This window comes from Fistularia commersonii, chromosome 18, assembly GCF_037954325.1.
Source record: "Fistularia commersonii isolate RoL2024-O1a breed Wild chromosome 18, RoL_Fcom_v1.0, whole genome shotgun sequence".
NCBI lineage: Eukaryota > Metazoa > Chordata > Actinopteri > Syngnathiformes > Fistulariidae > Fistularia > Fistularia commersonii.
This window is the reverse complement of record NC_141301.1, coordinates 7,939,603-7,959,091: the sequence shown is the minus strand read 5'-3', so window position 1 is coordinate 7,959,091 and position 19,489 is coordinate 7,939,603. Positions and strand designations below refer to the sequence as shown.

Below are 19,489 nucleotides of genomic sequence, written 5' to 3'. Positions count from 1 at the left end.
GTCATATCCTCTCTCACTACATCCATAAATCTTTTCCTTGGTCTTCCTGGAGACTCTTGCCTGGCAGCTCCAACTCTAGCATCCATCAACTAATATATTCACTAACCCTCCTTTGTACCTTACCAAACCATTTCAGTCTGGCTTCTCTGACCTTCTCTCCAAAACACCTAGCATGTGCTGTTCCTCTAATAGACTCATTCCTGATCCTACCCATCCTGTTGACTCCCAAAGAGAACATCATCATCTTCATCTCTGAAGGCATCCTCTAATGATGACTATAAATTAAACCATTTATCTATAGAGAGCACTGAAGTTTTAGAAGAAAACGTTTCTTATACAACATGCTACAATATGAACCACACTGATAATATATAATCTTTTTTCCACCAGCACACATTTTTCACCAGACGGCAAAGCCATGATGGGCTCTCATCCATCATCAGCCAAAAAACACCAAAAACAGGGATGGGGGTCACTATACATAAAACCTGATCTAACAGTCCTTCGAAAGCAACTTAGGGAACCACCAGACAAATGCTCTGTGACAGCACATCCCACAGAGTAAAACAGAATTAGTCACAAGACAGTTACGAGACAGTTGTTCACATCCAAAGGTAACTGATGCATTTTCTGATATCTTCAGCAGTGCTTTTTGGTTGAACAATGCTGGGGGATAGTAACAATTTTAAATTTTATTGTGACACTACAAACATTTTAAAAATCAATTATGATAGAGAGTCTTTGGAAAAAGGGCATCTGCCCTGAATTATGCCCCTCTTATACTGAGATGAGGAGCATGTGGTGCCGGTCAGAAGCCTGTAATGCAAAAGCTGTCAACAACCTGCTACTATATGTCTTATTCATAGAGCAGCTCATGGCACATGAAGGCACTCCTATGACTCATTATTGTGCACAGTTATAAATGGGATGTATTACAACAATCCTGCAATATTCCGTCATATTCATATTCCGTCCCACTTGAATAAATTTGCTACAAAATATTAACAATATTAACTTTTTTTTTTAACAATTGTAAATGTTTAGGCTACTTCATTAGTACTGTATCAAAACACTTAATGAAACTAAAGAAGGAGTACAGTTCATCAAGTTTGCTTTGATATATAATGAAAAGTTGTCATATTATGCCCAAATTTGAGAGGTTCATTGGTACCTGCAGGAGTGAAGTAATTTTGTTAATAGGTAAATGCCAATGTCATTTTCGTTTTCTTTTTCTTCTTAATCACAAAATTACAAAAAAAAAAAAACTATTATGAGTGCAAAGGATTGAATCGGTTACATTTTGGTATCCAGATAATAGCATGTTTCCACTTCTTTCATTTGTTTTTTTTTTTTGTTTGTTTTTTTTTTTTGAGTGAACTAAGATCAATTAATCCTTTATAACCACCTCCATCCCTGCAAATGTTTGTCTCTTCATGAGTGGGTTTTTGCTTTTTATGCTTTTCTCCCATTCGCTCACAGTACGTTGCACTAGATATTAATGTAATATTCATTTCTTATTTCTTATGGCCAATCTTCAGTAACTAATGTGAAGTGACTTGTGTGATTTGCAATGGCTATCCCAAAAGTTCACAAAAATGTAAATGTAAAAGATAATAATTACGAGGCTTTTCTTCGTAAGACATAGGTTTTCAAAGGCACAAATAAATGACAAAATAAAACAAGTTGGTACAAATAAGCCCTTGCTACATCAAGTTAGATTGGTTGTTAGGTTACCCATATTCAGGATAAGATTGAACTATTTTAACTTGTATAGGGAGGGCATGCTCCATCAAATAATTTCACTCAGGACGGACAAGAAGAAAGTTGTTGAAGCTGAAAGCACAGGTAAGAGTTACCTGCATGGGATTTCTGCCTGAAGCACCTCAGACGGTCATCATACAAGGGCCACCTTTCATCGAAGTTTCGCTCCATTAATCCTGGAACACATCACAGTGGTGGGGCCCCTTGGAGCCACTCCTAGGACCCTTCTTTCCCCCACTACATGTCCCTTCTTCTGAGCCACAGCCAGAAACTGGCTCTTTCCACCACTTCCGCCAAGTCCTTGGATGCCTTCTTCAGTTCCAATAAACCTTCTGCAGCCAACCTCCAAAGAGCAGATAGTGGTCGACCACACAGACTCTCGACACTCAGCTACCAGCTCTGAGTATTTGTCCCTCGTCCTTTCAAAAGCCACCCCCATTCCGCCCTCCCAAGGGAATGTGAGCTCTGCCAGGATCAGTATCTTGGGTTTGGGGGACCACAGGATGACGTCTGGTATCAGAGAGGTTGTGATTATCTCTGGTGGGAACTTGAGCTGCAGATCAACGTCCACTCTTAAGTTCCAGTCGCATCCAGGTGTTAACTGTGATGATCTCTCCCTCTGGCTGATGTTCTGAATCCCTACCCCTTGTCAAACAAAGGGGAATCAGCTTACATTTTCTTGGAGGACGGTCACTGGCTATTTCCATCCTTCGTACCTCGAGGACTTCTGCCAGCTTCTGCAGCAACTGGACAGGATGTGCTGTAAACTTGGGTTTGGGCCATTGCAAAGAAGGCAGTTTTCTTCTAAGCCGCACCACTGACTCAGACTGTTGGGGCAGGGGAGGATGTCATAGGTGGCTCAAATGGGGAAATAGCCTTGCTGGAGGCATCTTCCACATCAGACCACTTGATGGCCCTGTCGACCACTCCTTCCCAGGTTGTCAAACATCATTGCTGCTGCTAGCTGAGCGCTTCCATCTTGTATTGCTCCTCGTCACTACTGACCGCCTTCTCAATCCCCAGCTCTTTCCTCTCCTTTCTTGTGGCCTTTGACCAAAACTTGGGCGCTGTTCCCCACCCCAAGCCAGCTCTCCCTGATTGCGTCCGGCCCACAACTTATTTGTGCATCAGCCTGCTGATGGCCAGGTCGATAGCCTCCTCAGCCTTCCATTAGCGTCCTGTTCAAACCGGAGCCTTGTTTTTTTCCAAAGGGGTCCGTTTAGTCTCTCAGCTCTAACAAGAGCCTCGCCTTTTCCTGTCTGTAGCCCAGGCTGATGAACTTCAGTGGCAGCTGGAGTATACAGCCATCCCAGGCTTCGGACGGGTTGCTCAGCCAACAGTGGAATCCTTTCTCCATCTGCTGTTAAGGAGATGAGGTAATTCCAGATTCCCTTTCAGACTGAGAGACTGTGAGTCTTTGCTGTTTTGATTCTCAGTCTGGCCCATCCAAGGAGTTCTTCCAACCTCTTTAGGAGCCTGGTAGTACACAGCGCTGTTTGCAGAAAGCTTATTACATCATCCATGTAACTCCGCAAGGCAGGGAGTCCTTGGACTGACAGTGCCCTTATTCCCCGACCCATCTACCTACTGCCAATCAGAATCAGCTCAGAGGCTGCTGAACTGTAAATAGTCAGACAAAACACACGACTGAAAAAATCAGAATATAGACGGTTTTTATACGAAGACATTTAAAGAAAAGGGTGGACTGCATGAACCGATGATGTTTCCCACTTGCAAAAAAGATAAAAATGATCCCAAAAGGGAAGAAAAGAGTAATAATAGTGACTCACTTGTAAAAATTTCCACACCCAACTATTGCTTTATTAGCGCTTGTGTTACTTTAGTTGTTTTTTGAGTTGTGCCTTCATGCTTAACTTTGATATTTTTTCATATTTACTTAATTAAGCAGACGTGGTTCTCTAATGTTTCTAAAATATTTTGGTGCAACTTAGTTATTTTACACATATTGTGATATTCGTCCATATCAATGCTCATAGCAAACACTACAATATCAGTATAATTACATTTGATTATTGGATTTTTTTTTCAGTCCATTGACAATTATTGATATGATTATATTGAATGTAGAGCATTAGAATCTACATGTACAGATAGTAGAGTTTTATTGAAAACCAAGACTTGGGCAAGAGATGGGCTTGGTAATTTGGGATGTCAGTGTATTGCAACTTCAAACAGTATTAACAATACAATCACGCATCTTAGTTGTCTTATATTTCGCTTGTTTTTAATAAAAAGAATAGAAGCCATTTGGGGTTACAAAGATTGTTTGAGACAGCAAAATGATTTCACTTGAGAATACAATGCAAAGTCAACATAATGATTACTGAAGCATAACATCAAAGTAATTAAAGGCTGTGTTGCTCCAGCCTTCTGTTGTGAATGCAACCAGACTAGAAGAGTTTACACTGATTCCACCATGTAACGATTTAATAAATCAATGTAAACAATACTAATTTATGAGAAAACAAGAAATATGTAACATACTTGTGTTTATTGGGGTAAAAACTCCCTTCTAAGTGTAAGTGAATATCACTGATTTACCTTTCTAGAGTTTCTTTTAATTATTGATTATTTTATTGATTGATATTGAGTGATTTTATTGAAACAAGGCTCTTGAAGGTCAGTGAGGATTGTACTGAGCCCCTACATATTTCTTTTCAAACATCTCATGCAATATTTGGCAGATTCTGAGGGGGAAAAAAACAAACAAAAATAAACCCTTGACATTGGTAAAAGTGAATAACATTCATTTGGCTGTGGTTTTCTACATTTATTTCATTGTCAGAAACCTTAAACATATCATAAGCATTCATTTTTTTCATTTTCAGGAAAAAAGCCAAACAAATATGGTCAATGTTGAAATATATATTAGCACCGTGGTGCAGTGGTTAAGGCTTCGGCCTCACAGCATGAAGGACCCTCGTTCGATTCCGACAAGGGGACCTCTCTGTGTGAAATTTGCATGTTCTCCCAGGGTCTGTGTGGGTTTCCGCCAGGTTCTACAGTTTCCTCCCACAGCCCAGAAACTTGCAGGTTGATTGGAAAAAAAATGACAAAATTGCTGCAAATGAATGAGTGACTGAATCGTTGTTTGTCTATATATGTGGCCCTGCGATTGACTGTTGACCAGTCCAGGGTGTACCATGCCTCTTGCCCGATGACAGCTGAGATAGGCTCCAGCATCCCCGCGACCCTAAGTGCAGGATAGGCGCAAGAAGATGGATAGATGAAAAATATACACTTTGATTTCCCATGACAGTGGATGTGATGTTAGCAACGTTACATATGATAATAAGTAAAGAGTAAGCAATTAAAAACAATAGATCTAAAGCAAGTTTTTAATGCAATTGAAATGGCTCATAAACATGGTCAGAATGACAATAGTGATTTTAGTAAATGCATCTCTTCAAGGCTTTAAATTTATTTACACAGTTTGAGCGGACTCAAAATAGAAATTAATGATACATTTTAAAAGGCTTTGTAATTTGAAAATGAATAATCAAAAGATGGCCTTGCCATTGACTGGCAACCAGTCCAGCGTGTGCCTGCCTTTCGCCCCATGACAGCTGTGATAGTATCCACCACCATCCCCTGGGACCCTGTGTGCAGGATAAGCGGCAGACAATGGATGGACGAATAATCAAAATAATTATTGAAATAAAACTGTGCTCTCACAAAGTAAATACATAATTACACATGATCATACATACACACATTCAAAATGTTTTGAAAAGATAACGAAGATCAGACAAATTTCAGTATTACGGGGGTGCCTATGTGCACGGGGTGCTTATCCAGACACTGGTCATTTGCTGAATGGATGGTAATCGGCTGATACGAGTACATCAATCACACAGACCTTGGATCTATGGCAGAGAAACATAGTCAATTGTCTGGTGAAAAGGCAAGAGAAATATGGGATAGGCCAGAGTGATAACAGCGGTGTCCAGAAAAAAGTAAGTCTCTGAAAATACACTGGTTCACAAGAAGGAACTAAATACCCAAATCCATTCTTGCCATAAATTCTGTTTTCTTTACTCAATGTTTGCTCATTAGAAAACTAACAGCATTTACCTTCACCTTCAATATTTTACTGTGTGCGTATGTGTTAGGGAAATGTCAAGGATATTTGCTGTCACTATATTTAGTTTAAAAGGTAAAGGCTGAAACAGATTGTGCCAAGGTGAAGACTACTTGACTACTTTCACATAATAAAACTGCTTGATCACAGGCCTCAATGACAGGTGCAAATTTCCTTTGAGGGATCTATAAATTGCACAAAATGAAAAAAAATTTGAATCAAGATGAAAACATGAGAACTATGTCACTCATTTATTGCCAAATGCAACTGATGCTTTAAATACAGTTTGGCATACCAATAGTGGTATGAAGTAGTTGCAAAGGCAATTTATTTGACACACAGCTACTCTAAAAAATTAAAATAAAATTATGTTTGTAAAAATGCTTTTTTGTGCAATAATCCAATTTCCATAATTTAACTTCTATATGACAAATGGGATGTAAAAATACCATATGCACAAAAGAAATGCAAAGATTAAATGATACAATTAATCAAGACCTCTTTTGAACATTCTTTCACACTGTAATGGCAACAGTAGACAATATGGTGTGTTTGTGCATTCTCGGCTCAGGGTCACAGGGGTGATGAAGCCTGTCTGAGCTGATATTGGGCAAGAGGCATGTGAGGTACACTCAGGACCTGTTTCCACTTGATCACAGGACGAACTTAGAGACAGAAGTTCCGCAATGGGCCTACAACCTCTTTTGGACTGTGGGAGGAAACAGGAGAATGGAAACCCATTCAGAAATGCCTCGTGTCGGAATCATATCAAAAATGATTTCATACAATATCTGTATGAAGTGGCCACAGCATTGTATATCAGGAACCAGAATAAAACTGGGGTGGATTGGTGATGGGGGTTAAGTTTCAGTTAATATTTTCATAGTTCAACAGGTGGGAGTTGTTTTTAGGTTGGCGGTGCTCAGATTAAAGAGAGACTCAATGTTTAGGTCGTTCAAGTCGTTCTTACAACTTGCACATTGGTGACTCTAGGTCAATAAAGGGCCACCACTGCTCTTGGCCACACCAAAGGTCCACAAAGACAATGAATCATATGCCGTCCAATTGGAACCTGAAATGCTGCTTAGCCAAGAGAAGGCCCGGGAGTATTGTGACAAACACATTGGTCTTCAGTTCACTGTCATGGACCTTCCGGCTGAAAAAGGTAAGAGCAATCCAGGCCCACTGCCCATGGCCCACCCATGGATTGGGAAGGCTACAGGAGCAGCAGAAAATGCATAAAGTAGTATTGCAGCATTGGCAAGGACCCTCTTTTCACCCGGAAAAAAAACTGGATACTCCTGTGTGTGTGTGTGTGTGTGTGTGTGTGCTAGGAGTGATTGAACTCATGACGTTGCATGGAAATCACAGTTTTCCATAGGTTCTGCAAGTTTTAAGGATTTTAACAATGTATATTTTAAGTAGCTGGGTGGTTGATGAACTAAGTTTGTCCATGAAAGGCTTACATTATATATTTTTTTGCTGTGGCAAAATATCTGGAAATGGCTCAATACCTTAACCCTTGTAAACATTGTAGCACTGCTGAATTGCCCTGAAAGGATAGTAGATTATATCAAATAAAAATTGAGTGGCGTAAGAGAAAGAATAGTAAGAACTTAAGGAAATCACATGACCTATTCTTCTTTTTGTGATATTTTTTTCTTACACAGGGTCATTGATACTTACCCATGTGCAGCCACAGCTGTCAAAAAAAGAATTAAATATTTACATGTGTTTGTGCATGAATATGCTTCCTCTTCTTCTTCTTCTTCTTCTTCTTCTTCTTCTTCTTCTTCTTCTTCTTCTTCTTCTTCTTCCTCTTCTTCTTCTTCTCTTTTCTCTTTTCCACTTTTCCCTTAAAGGTTGCCACATTGAATCAACTTTATCCATCTAACACTTTGCTCTTTATCCTCCTCTCTCACACCAACTACCTTCATATCCTCTCTCACTACATCCATTAATCTTCTCTTTGGTCCTCCTCAAGACCTCCTGCCTGGCAGCTCCAATTCCAGCATCCGTCTACCAATATATTCACTACAGTGAGGTTCGTGGCTGGTGAGGCACTGACGTCATCACAGTGATATTTACAAACATATGAACCTTACAGAGTAGCTTATTCACCATTTTATAGGCAGTAGTCGACATGTTGTCCAAATATCATATCAGCATTCTTTACATATACAAACATGTGAATGTGCTTCCTCTGGTCACGTGTATATGTGTATATATGCAGGGACATGACTTTTCATTATCCATTTATGTTTTATGTTGTATTTTTCCATGCCAGTTCTTTCCATGCCAGACAGCACACATGAAACACATGCACATACAAACTTGAGTATCTGCTGTGCAGCTTTTATTTAGACTGAAATTGTATTTTACTCCAGTTAAAAGATTGCACACAGTCAAGCCAATTCATTATATCCCAATATGCAATAGACAACTTAACCATTAAATTGCCAGGTTAAACTGTATGTTGACTAATTTGCAAAGCAGCAGGTTATGCTGAGGAAATTTCCTGGCCAGGTGAGTTACATGCATGCAAATGTCTTGCAATGAAAAGACGAAGGGGAATATATACTATCCTTTTTATCGATAATTTCCTCTCATCATCCAGAATTCCACAAACTTGGCAAAGTGCATCAATATGAGCCTTCAGTCTGAGCATCATGTTTCTTTCATCATGATTTGTCTAGCCATGCAACATTTTGGGTTTCAAATAATCTGTGAGCTGGTTATGTATGTATGATTAAATCTGAATATATAAACCTGTAAAAAAGCAGAAGAGCTTTTTTTGGTTTGTTTTTTTTTCCAGGATGAGAGCCAATTACCATTATATTGTAATTGTTATCTTTTTTTTTTTCCAACATATACTGTGACGTAGTTTTTGTCTAGTGTCATGAGGTTTTCTTAAACACTCACCTCTTGCACTTTTTTTCATCAATAGCTCAAGGAAAAAAAAATCGCTTTGGACATTATGCTAGCTGACTATCTTAATTTCCCCTTGACATTTCTGCTTTTGTTTGTTTCTACTGTTTCCTGCATTGATGTGCTGCATTAGAAGAAAAGCCCACACAGTTCGGTCACTATATTTGAAAAATAAGCACCTTTCATAATCCAGAGTGAGAGAGTAATAATCTCTGACGATGATGATGATGATGAAGTTGATGATGAAGAAATGTGTTGGATAAGTAATCTGTAATGTGACTTTTATTCTTTTGAGATTTGATCAATTTAAATGGCCATTTTTGAAAATAAATAAACAGTGTAGTGAAGTGGGCAACCCCTAAAGAGACATTGCTGAAATGCACACCTGTATTTATATGTGGGATCATGAATTTTGACTCTTATGGCCTTGATGGGATTCCCCACATCGAACATGACTTGTGCATTTGCAGACAAGATTTGAGCAAGAGGGAGAATAGGGTATTTTTTTGGGAAATTTATCTTAGATTAATATCAATGTTTTTTCCATTTAAATTGTGACAACACCATTAATGTTACAAAAAAAAAAAAAAAAAACTTTGATAAAATGTGCTAAAATGTAGTGTTCCTTGTTTAGAGATACTATAGGTACATACTATTCCCTCAAATACTAGAAAGGAAACTTATTTAAAGCAATAGGATCTATAGCAAATTATAACATGTTTGCAGCAATAGCACCATATAAAATCATCCACTGCAGGTAATAAGTATGTTTCTTTAAACGTGGTTTGTACAATCCCCTCCATTGGGGGCAATATCCCCAGTTTGTCTATCAACATACAGTACACGAACCTCTGTCACACACGTTGCCTTCGGTTATAGCTTTCATGCAGTTTAGATAGTGCTTTTTTCCCCAATGTTATGGAGCGTCAATTTGATCCTGTTGTTGTTGGTCAGGAGGGATCCACTCAGGTCTTTTTATTCAGGACTCTGGAGGAGATCAAAAATATCACTCCTTTTCTTTAGTCGGCACTTTCTGGTTCCAGAGTTCAAAACTCCTCCATACTTGCTGGTCATTACACCCATGGCAATAAGCCCAACACTAAGGCATTAGTGAGTGCAGGCCCCACTGGATCCATTAGCTGCTATGAAATCTTGGTTGTTGTATTGCACAGTGCTCCCCTGCAGTCCTGGTGTTTGAGCCTTATCACCCTGCCACTCCAAAGTAATTGCCCTATTAGGAGCCAGTGCAGAAAGACACATGTTAAAGGTCTGGGCCATTCAAACAAACTAAAAAACTAGGTAACCCATTAAACTTCAAACAAGTTAAAATCAATTAAGAAGATAACAACATCCAGCTCGATGGATCAATGCATCTAAAAACTATGCTGGCCACATCCTTCCAAAGGAGGACCTAGCAGGAGGTCCTGCAAGCCCCCCCCCTCCCCAATCACCATGCATGTCATTTTAAAATGGATCACTTTCAACTATTCTCACATGTGGCTGAGCTGCTATGTAAGGTGCCAACCAGGCCATCATGACTGGGCTTGTAAGGCTTGTCTAGCAAGAACATTTCAGAATGCGTATAAGAGGAGATTGGGATTGAACTACCAACCTTCTGACTGGAGGGAGGTCCACTATATCAATTGAGCAAAGTACTTCTGAACAAACCTCAAATCCATCATCACCCGCTTATCCGGCATTGGGTCGCAGGGGCAGCAGTTGGAGCAGTGAGGCCCAGACCTCCCTCTCCCCCGCCACAGTGTCCATCTCCTCTGGGGGCCGTTTGCGGGCCAGCCTGGACACACATCTATCAAACAAACTGTACAACTTTGAATGTAGCTGTTCCCTGATGCCCCTGATCTCTACATAAACTGTGGCACCCAGTCTATGGCATTTCAAAAGAAGTTGACTCCCCAGCACTTTGCCAAAAAACGAATTTTTGGATTGTAACCACCTCAACTTTGCTAATTTTTCTTCTGTCTTCTATGTGAGGCTTTCCAAAGTATTTCCAATCATTTTCAGCCTCAGAAACTCCCTAAGATATTTCAATTGATCTTTCTTCCAAGGGATGGTTCTGAGGCCTCCATGCTACCCCCACTTATGTCCAAACACATCTTCATAGAGGACACCATAGAAAGCTTTGGTTATTTCTGCAGATGAGTCAACATCTTCCTGGTCCTATATTTAACAACAATATTGTTAGTATTGGTAGATATGCAATTATATTGGTATTGAAACCCGGTAAAAGCGAGACATAAGAATTTTGTGGGGGAGAGGTTTCAGGAAGAATGCATAGGGTATTCTAGAGCTTCAACTAATGCCCATTTCAATAGTCATTGAATTACTAACTATTCTAATGTTCAGTGTGTTGAAAAACTGACTTGACATTGAGCTGAATTGCAGTCAAATGAAGAATAATGTTGTCAAAAGATGAACCTTTACTTGAGCATCTTTTGATAGACATCTATGAAAAACTGAAACACATTAAAAAAACATAAAGTGTTTTTTGTACATTTGTTAAAAATTAATTCACATTTTTATATGTACTCCCAACAGAACTTGAAATCATGCTTTGATTTAAAACACGTACTCAACTGAAAATTAAGCTCCTTTCACATATATTATTTATTCGGTCATTTTCTACAACGTGAGGTCATGAATACATGTCATGTATTTATGACTGTTCCATGGTGGCTGCTTAGCTGCCCTTTGTTTTCGTAGTCTGGAGCTTTCCCTCAACATCCCCTTTGGCTGTTATTTCCAGCACCTTGTCTGCATCCTCTTCAAACTTCTTCCACTCTGCTGTTTTAGAGGATGGGGGCCTTGTGATCCTTACTTACTCTGTTATGGCAGTTGGTACTTGTTTAAGATGGGTCTGTTCTCGTAGTCGATGTCGCAGTCATTAATGTTCAAGAGAAATCAGTCTTGCAGATCAGTGCGGATCATTTGGTTATTTTTTTAAACTGTGTTTCAAGTACATTATCCAACTTTATAGGTTACTATAAAATTTACACTAAAGAATGGCCCTTATGCAAGCTGTGATTGCTGGACAGCATCACTTCCTAAAGAAAGATTAATCAAAAAATAAAATGTAGCATTGGTTTTTGGACACTTGAAATGCCTGTACCGGAGGTTAACTAGTGTACTTACAGCATCATCTACACCTCTACAAGGTGCAGAGGCAAAGTGTTACAAATCTAGTCTGACAGTTACTTAAGTTCTCTCATATTTCTCAAATTAATCAGGCATGTTTCTTTCTCCGTGTGAAGTCAATTTTGTTATAGCTCACTGCTCGTTTTACATCTTGAATATATGTTTGATCGACCTTTCTAGCTTCATATCCCTCTCACTCTCTCTCCCCTTCTTTCTTTTTCTCTCCTCTCTCTTGCTCGATCCCTTTCAATCTTGCACCATCATTTTTTTAGCAAAACTTGTCGTCAATTGAATAATGTATGAACTGGGCTATGCTGTCGTCTTCTGGGAGAACAGTAAAACATGCATCCTCATCCTCATTCATGTATTTTACCGAGACTATGTTAATATATCTACTCTGCAAATACATCAAAATCAATCCAGTATTACCGCAAAAGCCTGCAAAACCAATATTACAACATTACAATATAGTCGGCAGGCTTATTTTTTTCACGTGCGAGTGTGTGTTTGTGTGTGTGTGTGTGTGTGCATGTGTGTGTGTCTGTGTGTGTGTGTGTGTGTGCATGTGTGTGTGTGTGTGTGCATGTGTGTTTGTGTACTCAATAGGGTGTCCTGAGTTAAGGGAGAAAGATGAACAGTTTTGTTTTATTTTGTGAAAGGCCACAAACACAAATCCACTTTGACTACACACAGTTGGACATGCTTGTGTGGATTCATGGCATCCAGTAACTCATCCAAAAGTTATTGACTGGAAAGGACAGTTTTTTGGTCAGCAGAATAGAAACTGCTTACCTGATGCTTTGAGGTTCTTTCTTGTTGTTGGTCCTTGCTGTTGTTGCATGAGTGACTGGGGTGTTACCAGAAATGTCCATTGGATGCAGAGAAAAGGTAACAAATGATATAGCATTTAGCCTTGCGGAGAGAAACGAGACTGAAATACAAATAAGAACAAGAAAGAAACAGACATAAGGCTTTACAGGAAATATAATAAAATCAGTTATCTGTTACATAAACTTTAACTTTGTTTTCTACTTCCAAATATTATTTTGTTTTCACAATCAGAATGGTCCTGGTTTTCAGGAAGCTATCCATGTATTCAGACAATGTATCTATTTATCTATATTTCTCCATTGACCTAAAAGGACAATGCTGTCTTGGTAGGAACATCTCAAGGTTGGCCTGGAGTCTGTCCCATTCATTTTACCGTATGTTGCGAAAATATTTAATGTGTGCAGATTTTCCCATTTGAACCCAAGAGAGATGTGATTGGGGGGGGGGGGGGGGGGGGGGGGGGGGTAATACAGAAGGCCAAATGAACTTCAATATGAAAACGACAAAACAACGTGAAGAGGCAAGAATCGGTAAAAGTCGTTGGTGTGCGTCCGTCAACTGTGTTACTATGCCAACAAAGAGAACATCAGTTGTAAGTAGCACCCCTTTTTCCAACTGGCTGTTCACTGTAGACTCACAGACTGCTGTGACTCGTCGTTAGCTTCCTCCATGATCGTGCCAGTGCCCAGTCTTTCATCTTCAGATGCCACTTATGCAATGGTGGGTTGTTGACATTCTCGCAGGAGAAATTCCAGTGTCACCAGCCTTTGGTGTTTTTTCAAGTGGGCTTGAGGATCATTTGTAAGCTTGTGAAAGAAAGCCGTAGGCACCATATTTGACTCTGGTGTCCATTTAAAACTAGCAGTACCAGGTAAATATGTCAAATGCATTCTGAGAGAAGCAGCGGGAACAAAATGTGGCGCCTTAGGAAGTTGTGTGAATCAGATATATAATCCTGCTTATATACACACCTTATCATGTCATGCAACATGTTGTACTAATTAGGTGAAAAGAAATACCGCCAGTTTATTAATACTGTTTTGCAAACAGTTGTATGTGAAAAATACATCCAATGTCCAAAGGTTTTCTATGGCATTAGTTGGTATCTCAATATTTGGATACAATACATAAATATTTTACATACTAGATGGACATTTCCTATTTTTCCAAATCATAATTTATCCTTTAATAATCCCTGTGGGGAAATTAATTTTTCTGGTGGCTGCCATCCACCAGCGCCAGGGGAGTAGTTAGGGGTTCAGTGTCTTGCTCAACAACACTTGAACACACTCGCAGACGGTAGGAATTGATTGAGGAATGTTCGGTTTCAAAGACAATTGCTCTACCTTTTGCGCCACACCACCCCTTATAATTGCAAAATAATAATCAAGGGCTCATTACTTGTTAAATCCATCTGAATATCCTGCCTAACTCACAACCCACAGCACAACAAGGCTACAACAGATGGAAGGCAAAATTAAGCACCAATGAAAATAGAACTGCTAATAATGATGCATGAAATAGCTTCAAAGTAACCTCCTTGATGTACTAGCTTGGGGTTTACAACTGGTTACATGTTACATGTTGGAAGTTTACGTCAGAAACGTTCAACTTGTTTTGCACTGTTCAAAATTTCTTTCATAGCTAGTGCATATTTTAGTTTAGTTGAAGTACATTCCATCTCATTTAGAGTCATGTAATTGCCCCAAAAGTTAAAATATTCATCAGACTCATAAAAAAACATCACCATTTAAAGGCAGGGAGAGGATGAGCGACGCAAAAGCCTTCTGCTCTACCCTGGAATTGTACATCTTTAATGAGTGATAACACACTCTGTGAAACTTAGTGGCTTTAATGTTTTTGGAAAATCTGTCACAAGATATTACTATTTTTTCATGTTACCTGAGTGGCATTAATTAGAGGAGAAGCACCATGATTGTGGGAAATGTAGTATGCAGTTATATTTCATACATTCAATGCAGCTTCAGGGCTGCATGGGCCGGTGTTGCCACAAGCCAGCCTTGAGGGGGCATTTGCCAGTGTCTCATTAAGCCGGTCCCAAGCCCGGATAAATGCAGAGGGTTGCATCAGGATGGGCATCCAGCGTAAAATTTTTGCCTAAACCAAACATACGAATCAACCATAATTACCTGATTATAACAGATCAGTCGAGGCCTGGGTAAACAACTGGTACCGATGACCTACAGGAGGCCAATGGAAACTGGGGTACTATCGGTCAAAGAATGAGAGGAGAAAGGCGTGTTTGGAAGCAGAGAAAGAACAGGAAAGGCAAGAGTCTGGGACTGAGAGTAGGGACTTTGAATATTGGGACTATGACAGGAAAAGGTAGAGAGTTGGTCAACATGATGCAGAGAAGGAAAGTGGATATACTGACTGTCCAGGAGACCAGGTGGAAAGGTAGTATGGCTAGAAGCTTGGAAGCAGGCTTTAAGTTATACTATCGTAGTACTGAGAGGAAGAGAAATGGAGTAGGAGTTATCTTGAAGGAGGAGTTTAATAGCAATGTTCTGGAGGTGAAAAGAATGTCAAATAGACTTATGAGTCTGAAACTGGAAATTGAAGGTGTGATGCTCAATGTTACTAATGGCTATGCCCAGAAGGTTGGATGTGAGTCTGAGGAGAGGTAGATGTTCTGGAATGAGTTAGATGAAGTCATGCAAAATATCCCCAGGGATGAGAGGGTGGTAATTGGAGCACACTTCAATTGGCATGTTGGTGAAGAGCATCGATGGAATGAAGAAGTGATGGGAAGATTTGGTATACAAGCTAGGAATGCATAGGTTAACTTATAAGTGCGGAGGTAGGAAAACGCAGGTAGACTACATCTTGTATAGACAAGGTTACCTGAAAGAGATCAGTGACTGCAAAGTACTTGGAGGTGAGAGTGTAGCCAGATAGCATTGGATGGTGGTTTGTAGGATGTCTCTGGTGACAAGGAAGATCAAGAGGACAAAGGCAGAACAGAGGACAAAGTAGTGGAAGCTGAATAAGGAGGAGTGTTGTATGGTTTTCAGGGAGGAGTTGAGAAAGGATCTTTGTGATCAGAGTGAACTTTCAGATGATTGGACGATAACAGCTAGTGTTATCAGGGAGACAGGTAGAGGAGTACTTGGTGCCCGTCTACGCCCCTCCAGCCCCACGTTGGGCGCCAAAACTGAAGTTGTGGGAACCGGACTGGAGTAAGACGATTCGCGACGAGATGGATCAATTTAGAGATGTGTTTATTTAGCAAAGTTTCTTCAAAAAATCCCTGATACAAAATCATCTAATACAGCTGCCCGGACCTGTGCTGTTTTCCTAGCGCCTGAGGTAAACAGATCTTATGCTTGGAACACCCAGCAAAAAGCACCCTTCTTTCCCTGCCCGGGTGTTACATACAGTTGTTAAATTAATATTCATAAGAAGCGTGATAGGGTCTTCCAGGTGTGCAGTTGCTTTCCACCCGTACGTCTTTCCCCTTTGTCCCAGTTCCTTCTCCATCCTTCTCCACTATCTCTGGGTCCGCACATCCCGTCCATCTCACACTGATGTCTGAAAAGAGAAGAAAACAACCTGGCCTCCCCAACAGCTGTGACCTGAGAGAAGGAGGCCTTTTCACCTACAACTGCGAGCTGTTGGTGCCATACTACGTCTGGCTCGGCCTCTGTTCGGGCACTGACCTCTCACGTTGTTTGTCCGGGCTGCTGTTTGATTGGATTACATGTTGAACAAAGCAAATGTAATCTCTACCTCATAAGCAAAGCAAATATGTTGACTTCTTCATGAGCCAAGCAAATGTAGTGTCTACTTCATGAGCAAAAGCAAGAGTATAATGTCTACTTCATGAGCAAAAGCAAGTGTGTTGATTTCTTCAGTATGATGAAATCTGAAGTGGCAGAGAAGCATGTCAAACTTGTGCAGGACATGTATGCTAGCTGTAAGACAGTTGTGCGGTGTGCTGCAGGGGTAACAGAGAAGTTCACAGAGAAGTGCACTCATATCACAATTCCCCATTGACAATTCCGCTCCTACTCTTCTTGGTGACTTCAACTGTGGGGAAAAGGACAAGCTAGAACCGCTAGTTTCTCTCCTCTCCTCCTATGACCTTAACCTGTCTCCCTCCCCTCCCACCTACCTGACAGCTTGACCTAATCGTCACCAAAAACTCGGTCATGCCTGTTGATAAGAAACAGCTCTCAGATCATAATTTCATCACCTGCAACCTAGCCCTCTCCCCCTCTCCCTCAACTCCCTGCACTGGCCACCTGGTCCTTACACGCAGACACCTCTGTTCACTGAAACCCACGGATCTTCCCTCATCCAAAACTGCTTCTCTCCCCTCAATCAATTAATTTTCCCTCCTCTCAGCTGACACCGCTACTGACACATTGATTTCCACCCTCTCCTCCTCAATAGAACAACTCTGCCCCCTCATCTCCAGACTTGTTCGCTAAACCTCACCAGCCCTATGGCTATCTGACACTGTGCATAGTGACAGACGGACCCTCAGAGCGACCAAACGCAAATGGAAGAATCCACCTTCTCCTCCATTCTCTCAACAGCGAAAGCCACCTTCTATCGCTCCAAAATTCAATCATCTGCATCTAATCCAAAAAAACTCTTCATAACCTTCACAACACTTCTCCAACCCCCTCCTCCCCCTCCCATCAATTCCCTTCTTCCCAACAATTTCGCAAACTTCTTTGAAAAGAAAGTAAATCACATTAGATTCTCTTTCTCTAACAATCCAACCAGCTCCACAGCCAACCTCCTCTCCCTCTATACCTACCGCATCCCCCCCTCCTCCAACCCATCCTCTTCATCCCCTCCTAACTCACCTCAATCTACCCTACCCCACTTCACCCCTCTCTCTCCCCCGAGGTTCTCGAACTCATAAGATCCAGCCGGCTAACCGCCTGCTCCCTCGACCCAGTCCCCTCCCCCATCTTACAATGCATAGACCTCTCCAGATCTTCTCTCCTTCCTATCTCACCTCATCAACCTGTCCCTCCAGACAGGCTGCTTTCCATCTGCCTTCAAATCTGCGAGGGTCAGCCCTCTGCTCAACAAACCAGCACTTGACCCATCTGACGTCAAAAACTAAAGACCCGTCTCCCTACTACCCTTTCTCTCAAAAGCACTTGAGCAGGCAGTCTTTAACCAACTATCTCACAACCTTCAGCTAAACAAGCTCCGGAACCCTCTTCAGTCAGGGTTCAAAGTAGGTCATTCAACAGAGACGGCCCTCCTTGTGGTGTCACAATCACTGCAGGAAGCCAGAGCAGCCTCTCTCTCGTCTGTGCTCATATTTCTTGACCTGTCAGACGCGTTCGACACAGTCAACCACCAGATCTTTGTCTCCACTCTCAAAGGTCCTGGTGTCACAGGCTCTCCACTCTCCCTGTTGGCATCCTACCTGACATGTCGCTCCTACCAGGTGACATGGCGGGGGGTTGTGTCTGAACCGCGCAGATTGTCTATCGGTGTTCCACAAGGTTCGGTTCTAGGCCCTCTCCTCTTCTTCCTGTACACAACATTGCTTGGTTCTGTCATTTGCTCACATGGCTTCTTTTACCACTGCTATGCGGATGACACACAGCCGATCCTGTCCTTCCCTCCGTCAGACACGCAGGTGGAAACACGGATTACAACTTGCCTGTCCGACATCTCAGATTGGATGCCAACTAACCACCTGACGATCAACCTTGACAAGACTTAGCTGCTCTTTCCCCCAGGGAAAGGTTGTCTGCATAGAGACCTGGCCATCACCATCGACAACAGCGTGGTAAGGCCAACCAAAACAGCCAGAAACCTGTGTGTGGTCCTAGACAACCACCTGTCATTCTCAGAGAGCATCGCATGTTCCTGCAGATTCCTCCTCTACAACATCAGTAAGGTTCGCAGATACCTCATGGAGGATACAGCGCAGATACTCATCTAGGCTCTTGTCATCTCTCCTCTGGACGACTGCAACTCCATCCTTTCCGGTGCCCCAGCGATGACCATCAGGCCTCTGGAGCTTATTCAGAAAGAAGCAGCCCACCTGATGTTCAACCATCCCAAACTCCCCACACAACTCCCCTTCTTATGTCCTTACACTGCCTCCCGGTCGCTACCGGCATCGAGTTCAAGACCCCGGTGCTTGCCTACGGGGCAGTGAATGGGACAGCCCCGTCTTATCTCCAGGATATGGTCAACCCACATGTCCCGACCTGTCACCTCTGATCTGCCACCTCTTGGCGACAGTCCACCCCATCACTCAGAGCCCCTGGTTGCCGGCCTCGGCTCTTCTCAGTCTTGGCTCCACAGTGGTGGAATGAACTCCCGAAATGGGTCAGAATAGCGGGGTCACTGCCCATCTTTCGCCGTGAGCTGACAACATACCTCTTCACCCAGCACTTAGCCCCCAACCCCCCAGAAGAAAAAAAAAAAAAAACAATGATGAAATTAATGTATGTACATATATGGTTCTGCGATGGCTAAATGGTAAAGTGGTCACTTTCGACTTCCGACTAATGGTACTTCGGATCATCGGTGACTGAATTTCACTTCTTGTGAGTCGCTTTGGATATTAGCATCTGCCAAATGACTGTAATATAATGTAAAGTTCAAGGTGGAGGTGGGACTCCATCGAGGATCAGTTCTGAGCCACTTCTTGTTTGCATTGGTGAATGACAGGTTGACAGATGAGGTTAGACAGGAATCTCATTGGGC

At 41.5% G+C, this 19,489-nt stretch overlaps 1 pseudogene; it reads left to right on the top strand.

Moving 5' to 3' along the window:
- The first annotated feature begins 6,940 nt into the window (after positions 1–6,940).
- LOC147224291 (uncharacterized) lies at positions 6,941–19,258 on the top strand (annotated as a pseudogene).
- The last annotated feature ends 231 nt before the right edge of the window (positions 19,259–19,489 follow it).